At 51.0% G+C, this 19,364-nt stretch overlaps 1 protein-coding gene across 3 annotated transcripts in view; it reads left to right on the top strand.

The window, feature by feature from the left end:
- The first annotated feature begins 5,787 nt into the window (after positions 1-5,787).
- The window catches only part of LZTS3 (leucine zipper tumor suppressor family member 3), a 145,256-nt gene continuing 131,679 nt past the window's right edge, over positions 5,788-19,364 (top strand). The window contains exon 1 of one of the 3 annotated variants that reach the window (XM_065597271.1): positions 5,788-6,224. The gene's annotated coding sequence lies outside the window, so the exon portion shown is untranslated. The remainder of the gene's footprint in view (positions 6,225-19,364) is intronic. The other 2 variants (XM_065597272.1, XM_042855604.2) reach the window with 2 other exon arrangements.

The following is a 19,364-nucleotide window of genomic DNA, read 5'->3' as shown; positions in this document are numbered from 1 at the left end:
CGAGGAGCAGCCAATCAGGGCTGGGCAGGCCCATATAAGAAGAGTTGCAGGGCAGAAGCGGTTCAGTTGCTCTTTGGAGCTCAAGGAGGAAGGACTGGCTTTGTTGCAGGCAGAAGAAAGCCAGCACCCTGGACAGAGCAGTGCTGCTAGCAGGGACCTGGGGAGCCAGGGAAGAGCTCCTGGCTGGTGGTTGGGAGTTGCAGGCTGAGGCCCTGAGGCAAGGGTGAAGAAGGTGCTCAGGCCGTGGGGAAGTGGTCCAGGGAAATAGACTGAGAGGTTGGAGGGAACGTAGCATGTGGCTGTCATCTACAGGGTCCCTAGGCCGGGACCCAGAGTAATGGGCAGGCCTACGTCCCCCCATACCAATGTGCCACTGAGGAAGTGGCTGGACTGTTGGACTGTGGTACTGTCCCCTGGAAGGAGGGAGCACAGGGTGCGGCACAGCCAGAGGGCTGTGTCCTGGAGAGGATGCAGCAGTCCTTGGAATGAGACGGGTCCAGGAGCAGAGGTGAGAGCAGGTTAGACACCACTGAGAGTCAGCGTACAGACCTGTGGAGCTGATCCGCAAGGTGACCAGCAGCAAGCACTAGTAGGGTGATCCCACCCTGTTACACTGCTCAAGAAGCAAAAACACCCAGTGCATTATATTGTTTGTTCCCCACTGGATAAAACCATTATGAAAATGAAGGCAGAAGCTAGGCTTTAAGGCTCAGGTTTGAGGCCTGTGCTTCTGATCCTGTGAGGTGCTAAAGAATGGGCCTCAGTATAATCATCTTAGAGCATCACTTCCATGGAAAATCTGCAGTGCATTATGGGAGTCCTAGCCTGCCGTGCTGGCTGGAGAGACCTTTGCCCACAGGTAATGAGCTATGCAATAACAGCACCCCCACAAAAAACCTCTTGCAATGCGCTGCACACAATTTCCATGAGTAAACAGTGTTTTACAAAGTATCTGTTTGCATACCTCTGCCTGCCTTTTAATAATGCCGTTGTCAAATGGAGAACACACAGTATAATTTATGGGGTGTTTTTAACTCCCTCACATGGAGTGCCGTAAGAACGGACAGTACTGCAGGGGGTAAATTGCGTACAGGGGCCGCGTTCCTGGCCTGAAATGCTCTGCCTGACACAATGCCTTACGAAACCTGAGACCCACTTCAGGAGTGCTGTGCACATAGCTAGACTCGAGGGGGAGGGGGAGAACTGGAGGTGGAGTAATCTCTCTATTCCCTTCTAGGCTACAAAGCAGGAAACCCTCACTTGACTCACTATCTTTTGAGTGTATCCACGCCACTGAGTGCAGAGATATGACTAACCTGAGCATCTGGCTATTCTCTAAATGCGGGTAGGAGAAATCTAAGTAGCTCCTAGGCTTTAAGGCCAGAAGGGCAAATCGTGATCATCTGGTCTGAGCTCCTGCACATCGCCGGCCACAGAACCTCACCCATCCACTCCTGTCATCAGAGGCGGACGATAGTTTTGTGGAGCACTGGGCGAGAGCAAGTGGGGGCCTCGCCCCACCCCTTCTGCCTGCAGTCCTCCCCCGCCCCGGTGCTCCTGCCGGAGAAATGGGATCGGGGCACGGGGGCTTGTCTCGCTGCGCCCACCTGCCTGGCACTCCTGTTGGAGAGAACTCGCGCCCAAACCCCGGCAGGAGTGCCAGATGAGCAGGTCAGGGTGCAAGGGCACCTATTTTTCCAGGGGCCCCCAATTGGCCAAGGCCCCTGGGCACAGGCCCTGTTGGCCCAGTGGCTAATCCGCCACTGCCTGTAGTAGGCTCATAACCTCTGGCTGTCCTCAAATCATGATTTAAAGACCTCAAGTTGCAGAGAATCCACCATTCACTCTAGTTCAAACCAGCAAATGACCTGTGCCGAAGGCGGCAACAAAACCAAACCAAACCAGCCTCTCTGCTAATCTGACCTGGGAGAAAATTCCTTCACAACTCCAAATATGGTGGTCAGTTAAACCCTGAACATATGGGCAAGACCCACCAGCCAGACACCTGGGAAAGACTTTTCTGTAGTAACTCAGAGCCCTCCCCATCTAGTGACCCATCTTTGGCCATTGGTGATACTTGACATACAATTGCTTGAGTATCTGGGCAGGACCTCCCAATCCCACCTTTTCCCTCTCATCACCTTGCAGCTATGCCCTCTTCTCCCCTTTATAGGATCATAGAATCATGGGTCTGGAAGGGACCTCAAGAGGTCATCTAGTCCAGTCCCCTGCACTGAGGCAGGGCTACCTAATATCTTCTAGCCTAATTTTACTCTGGTTAAAATATCCCTTCCAGTCCTTGAATCTATGAATCTATCCTGGGGAAGCCGTAACACTCTCACTGTGGCATTAACTCCTTGTGATGTGGGTAGGAGACGCACCTGTTGTGGGGGAACCAATGGCAGTGTGGCCCTGCAACTTATTTGGCTATGATGGGTGGGAGGATGGAAGGGGCCTAGGAAGGGAGCACAAAGAGACTTGGGCTGCGTGTGCTCGGTCAGAGACAGGGTGAGATTAGCGTTACCTGTGTATCCATGCCCTGTAGACCCAACTCCTGCTGCTTCCATGAATCTGCCATTCCCTAACTTAAGCAAGGGGATAATATGAAAAAAGCAACCTGCTAGGTTCTGGAGATAAGCCTCCCTTTCCACTATCTTTCCACAGAACAGGTTGATTTAGCCCTCGGGTTCCCATGGCCTTTCTCATAAAACCCTGGCCAAATTCCTGTGGAGAGAAAACAGTTCCTCTGTTGGCTTAATTGGTTGTGTGTTCTTCACTTCCAGTCCTACACTGTCAGGCAGTCTTGCTGGGTTCATTGATGCTAAGGCCAGAATGGACCTTTAGATCAGCTAGTCTCACCTCCTGTATATCACGGCCCATAGAATTTCCCACGTGTGCCCTCAGGGAGGCTCCTGTGACTTCTCCCACAGAGGTGCCTATCAGTGGGTGGTGAGGTGGAAGTAGGCCAGTATATTGGGTTTGGGAGTCAGGAGATCTGGGTTCCATTCCTGCTCCTGCTGTGTGACCTTTGCCGATAACTGTTTTAGTTACCCAGTCTGTAAAATGAAGATGATAACTTTGTAGAGCCCTTCAAAATCAAAAGAGGAAAGGTACCCCACAAGACCTGAGTAATATTATGATGTATACTGTACAATCTAACAAATTTTATTTGGACATAAACTTTCGTGGGCTAAAACCCAAGTGGGTTTTAGCCCACGAAAGTTTATGCCCAAATAAATGTGTTAGTCTCTAAGGTGCCACAAGGACTCCTCGTTGTTTTTGCTGATACAGGCTAACACGCTACCACTCTGAAACTGTACAATCTGTAATTCAGTGAAGGAGTTTAAAGCCTCTGGAAGGAGCTCTATAAATCTACTTAGTATTATTATTAATAAATGAGAGGTTTTATCAGCGCAGGAGGTTGTGCTCACTGAAAGAGGTGGCGGCGGCGGCAGCAGCATGTGGAGAAAACTACTGAATTGTTACATTGAAAACCAACTATTTGTGAACCTACCAGGATCTAGGGATCAGTATGTGCACAAATGTTTGTTGCAGGGTGGACAATGGCGCTGCACTGAGTTCATGTGCTCTTACCCATGCTAGAGGTCAAGCATGGTGCAACACCTATTGGTAAGGTTACCCAAGAGTTTCCATTTTAAAGCCCCTTTAATTAGCTGGTCATAACTCTTTTCAAATAAGTTAGGCCAGGGGTTCTCACACTTCATTGCACCGCGACCCCCTTTTGACAACAAAAATTACTACACGGCCCCAGGATGGGGGACTGAAACCTAAGCCTGCCCAAGTCCCACTGCCCCAGGCGGGGGGACCATAGCTGAAGCCCAAGGGCTTCAGCCCCAGGCTGGGGGCCTGTAATCTGAGCCCCACCAGCTAGGGCTGAAGCCTTTGGGCTCAGGCTTTGGCCCCGGGCGCAGCACGTCTAACTCCAGCCTTGGTAACCCCATTAAAATAGGGTCACGACCTACTTTAGAGTCCTGACCCACAGTCTGAGAACCGCTGGGTTAGGCCTAGATTTTCTACTTGGGTCTCTGTGACAGGATGACTTTTCTCCCCTGATTTAAATACAATTCAGCCATTTTTCAGCAGGGAGGTGATGGGAGAACCACTTATACCAATATATATATATATATTTTTAAGTTGTGCCTCTTTTAGAGTGCTAGCACCACTTCAGATGGAAGAAACCTGAAGTCTGTCAGAGAGTTGGTTCTTCAGCCATGTGCCTTGCAGGGGCTTGTGGGAAATTCCATTTTGACTTAGCTGAGTGGAGGCATCCACTGTGGTCTCACCAGCTCGGAATCTGTCAGCAGCAATGAGTGGTTGGCTAAAGACATTTGCAACGGTTTCCTCGTTGCTGATCCGACCGTTCGACCACCAGCATTTGACCTTCCATGTCAGCTTTGGACTTTGCTGAACAGGTTCTAAACTAGCCCAGGAATATGCTCCACTATCCTCTACACATGAGGTTAGCATGATGACCCACTTTGTCAATGCTGCCTCCATCAGTCAATGGCGCATGTTGACGACAGTCTCAACTAACTAGATTTCATGGTGGCCTCAGGGTCCTTCATTCTGTTGATGCAGCTGCTGTTGGTGACCCAGCAAGCACTGCAAACGCTAGAAGAACTTAGCTGAGTTTCATAGTTTAAAGGACAGACTGGGCGGAGGAGTGAAATTCACCTCCATGCAGAGGGCTAGCATGTACTTCTGCACCATGTACATCCCTATGAGTAGGGTGACCAGATGTCCCGATTTTATAGGGACAGTCCCGATTTTTGGGTCTTTTTCTTATATAGGCTCCTATTATGCCCCACCTCCTGTCCCGATTTTTCACACTTGCTGTCTGAGCAACTCTGGAACCCCGGCCATGTGGCATAAGCATCATCATATATCACCTGGGTGAGGTTCTATATGCCCACTCTGCTTATACACACGTCTGAGTGGTGCACTAGAAACCTAAGATTAACCCAAGCCAACCGTTAGCATTGGGGATAGAATCCCAGTCCTCTGCTCTAATCGATAGCCAAGCCTGCCTCTAACGTGGTGGCATCCCTATAAAGCTGTTTTTTTTTAAATAGCTTAGTGTGGGCCTTATCCTCTCTGATCAACTTCCAGTGCATGTCAAATGTGATTTCCCATAAGAGCTCCAACACTTTAGGATCTGGGTGCACTTAATTCATGCCCGTCAGGCATGGAACAGCTATTATCCCCATTTTACAGCTGCAGAACTGAGGCAGAGAGAGGGACTAAAGTCAAATCAATTGGAGCTGGGCACCGAGGTGCTTTTGAAGATCCCGCTGGGGGCCTATCCGCATCTGTAGGCTCCTAAATAAAAATTGGGGGCTAAGGGTATGTCTACACGGCATTGTAAACCTGGACTCAGATTTGAATCCAACCCGCCCCCCATCATCCACCTACAAATCTCTCTCATTTGGGTCAGCAAGCACACAGGAAGGGTGGCTTAGAGCCCCAGACTCTCTGCCAACCCTGTCATTTTGCAGGGTGGACACGGCTCAAGCCGCAGCAAGTGTGCGGAGTGCAGCGTGGAGGTGTGAGACCCAGATTCAGCAACTGGAAACCCAGGTGTACCAGGCAGCGAGGAAACAAAGTCCCACAGCCCGGATCCCACAGAGCCGGGTTTTCAGGGCAGCCTAGACCGCCCCCTACTAAGTGACTTGCCCAGGGCATCAGTGGCACTGGCAGGATTCGAACCCGGGTCGCCTGCATCCTCGTCACGTGTCCTACACCGCCCCTCGGAGGGGCTCAGTGCATGGCTCGGTGCAAAAGCCTCGCGTGGCTGCGGACCGGGTTAATCAGCTGCTACACGGGGCAGCGGCTCATCTGGGGAGCCGGCGGGTGGGGGCCGGAGCGGGAAGAGTTAAAGGGAAGCAGCCCGGGCACGTCCCACCCTCCGCGGCTCTGTTAGGCTGCCGGCTGGCGGGGGGTGGGCCGGGGGCTGGCCGCTCTTTGCCGCAGGAAGGGGGGAACGTGGCTGCGAGCGGGGAGAGGAGCCGAGCCCCCCTCAGCCCGCGAGGAGCCAGCGGGATCGGCCAAGCGGCTGCCGCGCTGCACGGAGCCATTGATTGAGTGTTTTCTGGGAGGCGTTTGATTCCGGGGCCAGCCTCGTCTGTCTGTCTATTGCTCCGCCAGGGAGGGGATCACCCATCCGGAGGCTGGATCCAGGCAGCATCACAGCATTCCTGCCAAGAGTAAGGCTGGGGGGGGGCTCCTACCTTTCCCCACGCGCGGGCGTTTTGGGTGGGGTGCAAGGGGGAAAGGTGTGTGCTGGCTGTGGCAATGCACTTCAATGCAGTCGCTGGTGCAGCCTGGAAAATGGCATGGGGAAGGGGGGTGCAAATCTGGCGCATCTTGGAAAACCTGTATGGGGAGGGGGGGTAAGGGTGGATGGATTTGTGGGCCAGCACCCTGGTTGTAGCCATCGAATCAAACACTTTGGGGAGGGGGGGAGATTTGGGGGCCAGCTGCGATTTCTGCTTTGGAGAAATGTTTGCTTGTGCCTAAGGTAACACATCATTTGTTTTTTGGGGGTGGTTTTTTTTGCTCTGCTGTGTCCATTTGGAAACAACCACCACCCAAAATATAAACGGGGTGGGGGAAAAAAACTGCTTGTCAGTGGTGGTTGGTGTCAGTCTTTGCGATGATGTCACGAGTGGGGTTCAGTCCAGCGAGTGAGATGCTGGCGTGCGGGTGATTAACATGCGCTAGCTGTGAATTATGTCATCTGCCTCTTGTGCACTGTGTGAGACTTTAGCAGCAGCAGGGGGTACGGGGGGGGGGAAGAGCTCGGGGGCCTGCTCTTTTTGCAGTAAGGAAAGCGGGTATTTTAATCCAGCAGAGCAGGGATGATTGAACAAGGCTCTAGACTATAGATTTGGAGAGGACCCCAAACCCCTCTGGTATCTGCCTTACTATTCCAGTTCATAGTCCGGGTGTTGGATCGGCTAGGTTTTGAATCCCTTGCCTACTGGGAACCCCAATAGACCATGTGTGCCCCTGCACCCTCGTAGTCCTGTATGTAACCAGCTAGCTTCTCAGCTGGGGTGTCAATCCAGGGAGTTGTGGATCTGGCCCTGAACAGGGGCATTGGAACAATTTGTAGCGCAGGGCTGCTGAAAGCCATTGAACAAAACTGTAAGCCCCGTCTATGATGGGAGCCGTGCATTCGATTGCTACTATTGCTTCAAGTCAGGGGGTGCTGCTGCGGCTGCACCCCTAGTTCCAGCTCCCCCCCTATACGCCCTACATGTCAAGGGGAAGCAAAGATAAGTTGCTGAATGAATGCTTGCCTTCCATGTCTCTGCTGGGTATGGGCAGGTGCCTGGGGTTGGCACGAGTTCCCAGCTTGGTTTCAGAGCTGATCTCCCCGGGAGAGAGCAGTGGAGCAGGCAGGGAGAGACGCTAGCGCTGCTGTGGCTCGCTCCTGCTCGCTTTCACACCACCCCTGGCTCCCTGCATGATGTCAGCACTGGCTGGGGCACCCGGGTCAGCTGCCGATGAGCAGAAGGGAGCCCCTTCCTCTGGCATTCACTTTACTGGGAGCGCGTGCACGGGTGTTTTGGGGGGGAGGACTTCATGCCAGACCGTAGGGCCTCGCGCCCCGTGATCTCCGTGGCTGTGAGAGAGGGAGAGGAGCTGGGGATCACCCCTGTCAATATGCAGGCTTGCTGCAGCCAGCTCCTCTCCCCAGATCTAGCACCACTGGCTTGTGTAGACACCAACAGTAGGGTTTGGTACCACCTCGCTGCCACTCATGCAGTGCCTTGGTGGGGGAGGGGGAAACCTGACCGATTTTTTTTAAACCATCCCAATGGCTCACGTTCTCCTGCCACGGAGCAGAAGAGACGTTCAGAAAGGGAACTAGGCTCTTTGGTAAACTACCCATCTAGCCTGAATAAGGGCAGGTGCAGATCAAGGAAAGGCCTCCTGCGGTTATAGATCATGGTCTGTCTGGCCAGCTGGCTTGCAAACTCCTTCAGGCAGAGACTGAGTCTTGCTCTGTGACCAGTGCACGCTGTCACTGACTAGGAAATGGTCAAAATTCCATGACTGGGGCGCGCCCTGTTGATAGGTGCAAATCATGAGCTGTTATGTTTAAAGAATCGTTGACACTTACGAATATCCTGCCTTTGGATCCTGCATTTAGGGCTGTTGATCCCAAGGAAAGAGGGCTGGGAGAATAGTGTACGAGTGCCATTTTTGGGGGTGTATGTTAGGTGTGTCTTCCATCATAGCGGGCCACTTACAGGCTGGGGTGGGGGGGTTTTACCCTCTATTATAAGTAGAGAAATGAGAACAGTCAGGTTGTGTTCCTGATCCAGATCTCCGCAAAGAGGGCTACTCTGTGTTTACACAGAATCGGATCGCCTCTTTAATTGGGAGTGGGGGCAGAGGGAAGTATGCTAGCAATGCATTTTATTTAACATTGGGAGTAACTGAGCTACATTTGAGCATGGGCCTGGGCATCAGAGCTCCTGGGCTCTATTCCCAGCTCTGCCATTGACTCACCATGTGACCTTAAGTAAGTCACTTAGCCTTTCTCTGCCTCAATTTCACCATCCATAAAATACTTACCAACCTCTTCTGGGTGTAATGTTACTATTTATTTATTTGTTTTACAAGAATCTCTAGAGGCCTCACTCAAGGATCAGGGACCCATTGCACTAGGCATTGTAATTAATACTTGCTTTTGAGATCGTCACTTGGAAGATGGTATAAAATATTTAATAATAAAAGGGCGATCAACTCCCCACCAAGCCGTGGAATGGTGTCGCTATTTCAGCGAGTCTGTTCTACGTAGGTTCTCCGTCTCTCATCACTACGGTATCTGAGGACCTTCCAGGAGCGCATTAAGTGATGTGACTAACATCTGTCACATGTGGTTCATTCTTTCTCTTGTCCTCTCCCCAGGGGGAGAATTGTGTGTGTAGCGTAGTGTTGTTGCCTGTTTATATATGCGCACAGTGCTAGGGGCTATATGATTTCACATTCCCCTATATAGAATGCGACAATATCATCTGAGTTCAACTTAATTGTGGAATTATTTCCTTGAAACATTTGAAGGCTGTTCTTTGGAAAACAAGAGGGTACAGTTATAGGCTGTGGTGCTGCAACCCTCTTATACCTGAGTAATTTTTCATCAATGACACCAGTGCTTCTATTTGGGTGAGGAAAGGTTTGCTCGTGTCAACGAGGCATGCAGGATGTTTTCTTCCTCTGGTAGGTAAATTCACAAATACATTATCCAGGTGCACAGCTGCAGAGACCTGGTTCAATGGTCCAGTGGTTAGGACACTTGCTAACGTCAATTCCCTGCTCTGCCACGGACTTCCTGTGTGACCTTTGGCAAGTCACTTAGCCTTCCCGTGCCTCAGTTTCCCCATCTGTAAAAGGGGGTGATAGCAGTGCCCTACCTCTCAGGGGTGTTATGAAGATAAATACATTAAGATTATGAAGCACTTTGAGACTTACTGATGAAAGGTGCCGTATTAGAAATAGGCATCATTAAGAGTAATTGGAGGGGAGTTACTATAAATTAAACATCCTCTTTCAACTATCAAAGTTAAAGCCTGGCCAGATAAAAATCATCATGCAACAAACAAGCTAGTGGGTACCTGCCCCCTAATGGATTAAATTGGAATTGCCCACTGTATCCGAGGCCCTATCCTGCTGATTGTTAGCAGAGATTCTCCTTTAGCTCAAGTGGATCTGAGTTCTGTCCCCGTGAATACCGTGAAGCCCAAGAGTGTGGAACAGCATATGGAGGGGACCATATGTGGGGGGAGGCCTTACCACTGCCCCCCACTTCCTGGGACTCCACAAAGGGATCTCTTTGTAGGGTCTGGGTGGTGGGCGGGGGAGAGGGGCAGAAACAAGGTAAGCCCGGGGTGGAGAATGGGCAGTTTGGGGGGTGAGGCTGGACACATTGTACACTCTTCATCCCACTCCCATGCAGCCTTGTGGCAATGATCCTGAGAAGGTTTTTTATGGCGTCTCCATGCTAAGGAAGCCCCCTGTGAGGACAGTCCCATGGGACCCCATAACCAAGAGAAGCCCCGGAAGTGAGGCTTGGAGCGAAGCTGAACTAGCCGGGATTGGCTCTAAGGGCCATAGTGCTAATACAGCATCATAGGCTCTTATTTACTGCAGAACCCTGGATCTGCTGGGGACAGGGTCATCATGGCTTGTTCTGTTGGGGGTGGGGAAAGCCCATCCCAACTCCCAGAATGGCGTTGAGGGGAAAACGGAGTGACCTCCTGAGGGAAATTCTGCTGGGGTGGGGGATCTGGCCTTGATAGAACTGCTAGAGAGACCTGTTTCTCTAGGGGGATGTCACCATCCCGGGCTCCAATCCCGCAGCCCTGTTGCCGTGAGTGGGGACTGCAGGAAGGGGTCGGTGGCTTGCCGACTCCGAGGAGGAGGGGGTGCGAAATGCAGGCGGCTTGTTTGATCGTCCCAGGTAAAAGGGGCTGAGAACTTCTAAACTGAGCAACTTCATGACAGGGAAAGGTCAGTGTTGAAACTACACCGTTGGAGCTGTTAGACGGGTTGAAATCTTACTGGTTTTAGTAGGCGGGGAAAGGGACATGGAGGAGCAGGAGAAGCACAGACACTGACGATGTGCAAAGAGCCGTCAAATGCATCCAGGAAATAAACGGCTGGGGAAAGAAGAGAGGGATATTTTCCCCCTCTAACCGTTCTCAGTTAGTCATCCTACGTGTTACTTGGCATAATAGCAGGTAAATCTGAATAACAGATGTATCCAAAATATGAAAAGGGGCACCACTCTGAGTGCCCCGTCTCACATGATTCAACTAAAATGAGATCTCCCATAACCCCCCGAGCTCTCCACACCCCACATACACATTGGATTTCTCTGAGGGAAGTGCAAATTCTCAGTTGGGGTCCCTTCAATTCTCACACATCTGAGGGTAAACTGAGGCCCAGAGAAGTGCAATGACTTGTCCCCTGGGTCACAAAGCAGACAGGTAAGGATCTGGGACTCATTCTGGGACCCATAGGGCCAATCCCAGCCAGTTTGGCTCCACTGCAAGCAAATTCAGACGGGAAATAAGGTGTAATTTTTTAACACTGAAGGTAATTGTTGCCATGGTTAATTTGCCACGGATTGTGGTGACTTCCCCGTCGCTGGCAATGTTTAAATCAAGACTGGATGGTTTTCCTAAGAGATCTGCTCTAGGCATTGTTTTGGGGAGTTCTCTGAGCTCCTGTAGAACACAGGCCAGATGAGATGAGCACGCTGGTCCCTTCTGGACCTATGAATCAAAGCCGTTTGGGTATCGTAGCTGGGACTAGAGCCCTGGAGTCCCTGCTCCTGCTCCTCGAATCCAGGGCTGCATCACAAGCTGTTTGCCCTCCGCTCATGCTGAAGTCAGTGACTGTTCAGTGCCCTGAGTTCAGCCCCATTCTGCTCCATCTTCTTAGAGCCTCCGCTGACTTAACCAGCTCCCAGGCAATCCACCTTGCGGGCAGGAGAGTCCCTGGGTAGCCTAGAGCTGGCCAGAGCAGCCCTACAATACCATGGTTGCTGGCGCTCTAGCACAGTGGACGAGGCTAGGGTGCTCCCTTGCACTCTGGCTAGTCCTAGCTGACGAAATGGCCTCGAGGGGCCGCAGGCAACTGGGCGCAAGTTAAAGCGGCCCTGAGTCCGGAAGTAATTCAGCACCTTGTAGGATGTCTGTTGTGTGTAGCTGACAGACCGCTGGCAGCAAAGAGCCGTCAGATCCCCTGCGGCGCTCAAAGGAGCTTTCGGTGGGGAATTTTCGATGCAGATTACAAGATTATTGCCCTAGCTGTGGTGGTTGTAGCTCAGTGCTCCAGGAGAAGGAAAGCAAAGGTATCCCAGCAATACTGAACTGATCAGGTATTCAGTGGGCTTCTCGCGTCAGGCCATTTAGGAAAGGGATTTTCTCCATTTCCCTCTACCCATGTTGACCCCGATGCTCACTGGAAAGTGAACGTGACAAGCCTTAAAGGGAGGATTACGACAATAGATCTTTGGTGCCCCTCCACGACTAGGAGAACCTTCGTTTGATCAGATGGCTTAGTATCACGCTTGTTGTGTCAGGCCTGGGTTGGGGGCCTTCTAAGGGAAAACGCAGGTGCTGCTGGAAGTGGTGTGGGTGGTTCATTAGGTGGTGCTCTTCCCTCTGTGAATCAGCACCGCAGCTGGCATTGTGCTAGAGGTGCTGTGCTCCTCGAGGTGACCTCTTCCTGATGGCTGGGTGAGCTGAGGAATGGAAGCCTAATGGGCATCCGAACTCCCCAGGGCTACGTTGCAAGGGTAGGCTATCGGCATGGCCGCTCTGGGTTTTTATGTTCTGCCTCCTGGAATCCGCTCCCACCGTTTCAGTTGGATATGGCATTCTTCTCCTCTTGGCTTATATATGACAGAGCTGCTGTGTGCAGTTAAACGGCTGCTGTGTTCCACCCCAGAAATGGCTGCATTTTGGTGGCAGGTGAAATGATTGTGTGTGTGTTATATACGCACCAGTTTGTGGTGCAGCAGTAAAGGTTGAGACACACGCACCATACCCGAGATAAAAGCAAAGAAATGAAAAATTAACCCACATAAGAGTCCATACCACTGCAGCAACAGCACCCCAAGGACCACATACCATAACCTTAACTCTGTCCTTTAGGGATGCCAGCCTTCCTTCATTCCCCAGATCTCTCTTCCAAACACACCAGACCCTCCTTTCTGCACACACCCATTTACCAAGCTAACCCCACAGAGCACTTAGTTGCGGAGGTCTGGTATAATTTGCTGGGGGAGCTGGCGTCCTTATGGGAACAGAACAAGTCCGTTCTGTGTAAGGTGAATATGAAACCTCACCACCAGAGTATATGAGCGGAGAACGCTGATCTGGTGGGACTGTACAGTCGCTGCACTTGCAGGGCCTGACGCGTTAGAACAGATGTTGGGTAAAGTTCGAGTGGAATAAAACTGGGGGGGATTCAGACCCACTTTGCTCAGTTTAGGCAGGGGAAGGCATCAAGTGAAGGAGGCCAAGACCAAGACTGCCATTTTGGGGGGCAGCCGTCCTCAGAAGCATCAGGAATCCTGGTTTTCAGGAAGTGCTAAATACCGCGCCCCCCCCCCTTTGAAAATCAGGTTCTTTCTAGGTGTCTCGAGTGGGGGGTGGCCCAAACAAGAGGGATCCCAAACATAATAAGTCACTTAAATCTTGGCTTAGATCTCTAAAAAAATTGTGTCTGAATCAAATCCTCCTAGACTCAGGAATCTGACCCTGTGTTAAGAGACCCACATGGTTCCCACCAAACAAGAGTTGAGGGGAACGAATGTAGGAGAAAAAGGCATGGGAAGGAAAAGCATGTGAGGACCCATATCCCATGAATCAAGGGCTCACTCCTCCAACTCTTTGACCAAGAGGCCTAAGGTCTGATCCAATTCCAGTGAAGCTAGTGGAAAGACTCCCATTGACTTTAGTGAGCTTTGAATCAGGGCCCTAATGAGCTGCATTTGACGGCAGGTGACTTCTCCATGAGCTTCATTAAACATCAGGCCTCGGAAAGCAATCCCGGATGGTTCGTAGGCCTTCTGAATACAAAGGAGGGTAGAATGCCCTGGTAACTTGTTGGACTGAATTCTGCCATCTGAATCTGACGCCAGAAAGAACACAATTCAACTCCCGGTTCCTAGCTTGAGTTTTCAATGTCTGCAATTCGATCATGCTCCCTCCCCCCAGAAGCTTCTACTGACAATCCGAGCACATTTACCGTGGAAGGTGTTACTAAATGACGAAAGATTTCAGGACAGCTGAATGGTCGCTAGCAGGAGAATGGAGACGATAGCAGGACTCCCAACAAATTACGGAGGAGAGTGGCTGGTGTCCATTAGTGTTTCTATCTCCGTGGAATAGGACAGAGAGATCCGCAACCTTTCATAGCATGGAGCCCATCTTACTAGAGAGAATGCTTAGTAGACCAACTCCCCGGTCTTGTGATCAAATACCATCCCTGACACAATCCCAATAATTCCTCACATGGAAGCAAGTTTAATAATCGTGAGTCCATATCCCCACAATCATGAGATCGTCTTCAATCAGAAAGGTTGGCCTTTTCTTTGCCCATTTTCCCCCTTTTCCCCCCCAGCCTTTAGGGTGTGCTTGCTTCATGTTTTCAAGCTTTTTTTCTGCAGTTACTAGCCCTTGTAGCTATCTCTTTCTTAAATGAAAGCTGACGTGGAATCCTACTAGTGCATGGAAACAGCTGGGGCTTCACGAAAAACACTAAAAATCCTGAGTCTCATGATCAGATTGCAAGAGTTGGCAACACTGTGTAGGAAAAGGAGATATTTTTAGTTGTCTTTTAATGTGATGAAGCAGGATATAAAAAGGACATTAGCACCATGTGGCCAGCCAGCATTTCCTGGTCTGTGGACCACAGCTTGAGACCCTCTGGAATAGCAGATGCGGGGGGAAAGGCATGGCTCCGGGACTGCGGGTGGAGAATAAGACTGAATTTTCTTACAAAGGCTGATCACAGTTTTCATGTGCCCCAGGGCTCTCCATTGGATGGAAGGTCAAATCTTATCTGCATTGCCCTCCAGTGACTGGAGGCCTACAAGGAATCTATTACTCTTAGCTACTCGAGAACCTCTCTTAGGGTACATCTACACTACAGCGGGGAGTCGATTTAAGATACGCAAATTCAGCTACGTGAATAGCGTAGCTGAATTCGACGTATTGCAGCCGACTTACCCCGTTGTGAGGACGGCGGCAAAATCGACTTCTGCCGCTTTTTGTCGGCGGCGCTTACTACCACCTCCGCTGGTGGAGTTAGAGCGCCGATTCGGGGATCAATTGTCGCGTCCCGTTGGGACGCGATAAATCGATCTCCGAGAGGTCGATTTCTACCCACCGATTCAGGCGGGTAGTATAGACCAGACCTTAGTTCAAGTAGCAGGGTCCTGAATCACTGGAGCAGAATGCTTTGGGTTGTAGATCCTATGAAGCATGTGTGCAGTAGAGCTTAAAACCAGGATGCATGTGTAGATGCAGCCACAGTTTCATTATACTGTCCTTGGTAGCTAGCCTGAGCTTCACCGCCAAAGAGCCGATCTCTGTTTCACTTCAGCAGGGCAATTCCCCAAGCCTGCTTCTAGCAGATGCCGGCAGGTAGTCTGAATTGCACTGTGCATTTGAGATTCACTGGGGCAAAGATAAAGCTCTCGCAGCTCTTGCTGACAGTACAACCCAGCAGTGTATGAACAGATAAGTAGCCCCGGCTTCTTTTAGATTCTCGGGGCCAAATCCTGATCTTGATTACGCTGGTACAGATCAGAAGTAATTCTGTCACTGGTGGAACAGAGCCCCTTTGTCTTACTTTGTACCCAACTGGGAAGAAATGTGATCATGTTATTGACACACTCTGCTCTTCCCACAAGCAATCTCACAAATATTTATTAGCTGGAGAAGTTACTTGGCAGCACCAAAGCCAGCTTATGTAATGCTAGAAGCTTTTAACTAGATGTGTCATGAATTACCCAGTTCCATTGGTACGTGGCCCAGTGACATGTTTTCCTGTGGAATCAAAACAGCAGAAATAATGATCCGAGCCAGGAAAAACAAGGATCAGCAATTTCTGCTCTTTTTTGTGTCCGTCACCTAGTGAATGCCAGTGGAAATTGGTTCCGTGCAGCAGGTGATGCAAACAGATCAACCTCTACAAGACCTTTGTCTGCTGGGGTATAAACCACTAGGAATGGTTTTAGTTTTGTAAGAGAGGTGATAGAAGCAGCCCTGACACAATAGACACAATTTCACGTTGTAGTGAACTGGCTAGCATGTGTGTGTATGCTGCTGCTGTACTCTGTTGGATAGACTCAGAAGTGCTGGACTCCTGTGTGTCACAGGCCCTGTACTGCTAGGAGATTCTCCTATAGGTCAAGTAGTAGGGATTTCTTGTTGCAGAGTTCTCCAGATTAGTGTCACTATTGCCTTGTCCCCCTACCCCACTCCACTGTTGTTGGTGGAACCCCTTGTCTCTTGCCACATGATAGGGTTGCAAGCTCTTTGGGACAGGATCAGTCTTTTATTGCACGTTTTGTACAGTGCCTAGCACAACAGGGCCCTGATTCCTGATTGGGAATCTAATACAAACGATAAATGAATTTCCAGGCAGAGGGAGATCCCTCCACCCCCAGTTGGGGCCTGCCATTCTGCAGTCCATTGGTGTGTTCCACCATGCCCCACCCCACATCTGATAGCATCCATGCAGAATGGAACGCTGCAGGAATTATTCATGACATTTGGGTCTAGTCTTGTCTAGTGGTTAGAGCAGGCAGCTAGTAGTTGTGACTTGTGCCCCTGGTTCTGCCACTGTCTCTGACCTAAACCACTCTGTATTTCAGCTCACTACTCTGTACAACAGATAGCACTCACAGGGATGTTTTATCAAGTGTATTAGTGAGCTGAGGGGTGAAAACATTATCCACTATTAGCAGCTAGGTGCTCCAACTGAGAGCAGGACTCCATTGTGTACAGAAAGACATACAGTAAGAGAGTATGCCCTGGAGACCATGCAACCAAAATCAGTTAATAGAAAGGGAGATACCATTAGCCCCATTTTATAGATGGGAAAAGTGAGGCACAGAGGGATTGGCCCAGGGACATCCAGGAGGAAGTCTGTTGCAGAGCTGGGAATTGAACTCATATCTCCTGAATCCCCGGTCAGTACCTTATCCAAAGACTATCCTCCTCAGGGATGATTAATACATCCACAGGGCTTAACATCAAGGGATTTCAATATACACTGCAACTCCGATTGGGTGCTACAGAGCAGCTCCATTGCCTGTCTGAAAATACCAGCATGCTCATGTGCAACGAGGGGACAAGTGATGCATCTGCCAGCAAGTCGGTGCGCTTGTAAACACCGTGTGGAGGAGGCAGCTGTGGAGAGCACGCTTGCCTGTGGATGCCCAGATGGTGGATTCTTGGCTGTCTAATATTAATCTCTGGCTGCTGGAGCAGGGTGTTTTGTCTCCCAGAAGGGGGTTCGCTGCAGGCTTTGGATTTTTGCACCAGGCAAGTTGTTTTCATCTCCCTCCGGCTGCTCCACCGTACTCCGCTCCGCTCCACCGTTCAGGTGTGGTTCCTTGAGCTGTGACGTTTCCTCTGACCCTCTTCCCTCCAAACGCAGGGCGTGTGGGGAGCTCCGCAAGGAGATGTGGCTCTTGTCTTTGAGCATCCGCATCCGCAGAGAGCATGTATATGTGGGAGGAGGGGAAGTCTGCTCCCCAGGAGCCAATGGGTCCATTTCTGGGGCTTACACTCTACAATCTACAGTCGGCCCATCCCACGTGGCTTTAGACTTATTGGACCTGAATCTGGTCCCTCATCGGTGTGAATCAGGAGTCGCTCCATGTAAGCCCAGGGAGTCTGGATCAGGCTCACGATGGCATTTCTGAGAGAGGTGCGAAACCGTTGGTTATTTTCACTGTTGGTTGCCCTGTTGGACTAGAATGAGCCATTACATCTCTAGCCACGTCTTTGAGTTACTGGGCCAAACTCATCCCTGGTGGATCTCCACTGGATTTGGTGCGGTTGCACCAGCTACGGATGGGGCACAAACTCCCCCAGTCAGTATCTTTCTTCCTGTTAGGAACAGACAAGGGGCCGAAGACTGCACAGAAACCTTCTCTTCAGCTCCTTCAAGCTTCCCACAGCATCTGTCTTTCCACAGGAGAATGCAAAGGTCTCTTGTGGGAGCACAGTGCAAAGTTTCCCGGTGAGGGTGAGATTACGGGAACCACACGCTTTCCCAGCCCTGCCCGCCTTGCTGCATCACGGCTGTGGCAGGGGAAACCCAAGACAGATTGACCCGGTGAGCTTGACCTCTCCAGTGCCCCATCGAGTAGTGTTCAAGCAATACAGCACTGCTCTTCAGCAGACTAGGGGTTAATTTCGAAGCATTGCTAGCAGGAAAGTCCCACTGCGCCCGGGCAGTGTCACGGCATAGCTGGCCTTGTAAAGGGAAATGTGACATTGTGAACTCACCTCCCTGGTGGGGAAGAAGAAAATGGATCGTGGGTCCAGACCACTGGGATCAGTGAGAGGGGGGGAGAGAAACTTCACCACAGGCCTGGAGAAGGCACCAGCTCAGGGCTGCAGAGTGAAGAAGGGTCCTGCAGGAGATCCCGAGCTTCCCGGAGAGCAGCAGAAGGGATCTGCCTGCTGGCCTCTCTGAGCCGGAGAGGGGCCAACCCAGGGAAAGTGCTGGATCCTCTCCTGGGAGGAAGGAAGGACTCCAGGTAGAAAGGCCCAGAGGTGGCTGCTTGACTGATGAAAAGCCCCAGGACTGGTAGAAAATGAGTGTTGTGGTGCTGGACTTTACTTTGGGATTTTGAGGGTTGTTCCAAAGTGTTTGTTATTAAACCAGGGACCTTCTGAGCCCCAAGAAAGCCTTTCTGGATTCATTCCAGGGACCTTAGAGGGAAATTGAGGCAGGCCCCCCCCACCCCCCGGCCATAAGGGAACGCTGTGGAGGACAGGCAGCCACTGACAGCTGCAAGCAGCATCCAGCAAAGGGTTCCCGTTCCTCTGCTGCCGAGGTGCGCTGGAAGGAGAGCAATTGCCACGTGAGGCGGTGCAAGAGTGGTTTGAGCATTGGCCTGCTAAACCCAGGGTTGTGAGTTCAATCCTTGAGGGGGCCACTTGGGGATCTGGGGCAAAATCAGTACTTGGTCCTGCTAGTGAAGGCAGGGGGCTGGACTCAATGACCTTTCAAGGTCCCTTCCAGTTCTAGGAGATGGGATATCTCCATTAATTATTATTATTATAAGAGAGCAGCACAAAGATCTCCGGACTGAGCACCAGCCAGCCCACCAGCTAGGAGAAGGATGTGCTGTTATCCCCATTGTACAGATGGGGAACTGAGGCACACCGAGACTAAGTGACTTGTCCACGGTCTCACAGGGAGTCAGTGGCGGAGCAAGGAAAGGAACTTAGATCTCCTGAGACCTAATCTGGTGCTTTAACCACAAGCCCCTTTATCTGTAGTTTAGTGCTCTCCTTTACAGGGCCCTGGGTTTGGCAGACCCAGAAGGCCTTACGGAAGCTGGCTAGGCACTGTGCTGTGATTGGAGAACCCAGAGGGCAGCAAAGGCACTGGTGAATAGCTGGAGGCATATGTGTGTCAGATTGATGACCCTTTAGAGCATGCCTCACCTCCTGCTTCTGTAACCGGAGCGCTGCACTTTGCTCTCCTTCTCCTCCGGCCCTGTTTACCACCCGAGATGCTCGCATGGAGACTGGGAATTCTGCATGCTGACGCTGTCATTGTTCGCT

Source organism: Chrysemys picta, chromosome 5, assembly GCF_011386835.1.
Source record: "Chrysemys picta bellii isolate R12L10 chromosome 5, ASM1138683v2, whole genome shotgun sequence".
NCBI lineage: Eukaryota > Metazoa > Chordata > Testudines > Emydidae > Chrysemys > Chrysemys picta.
Note: the sequence above shows the minus strand (reverse complement) of the source record. Positions and strands in the feature narration are given on the sequence as shown.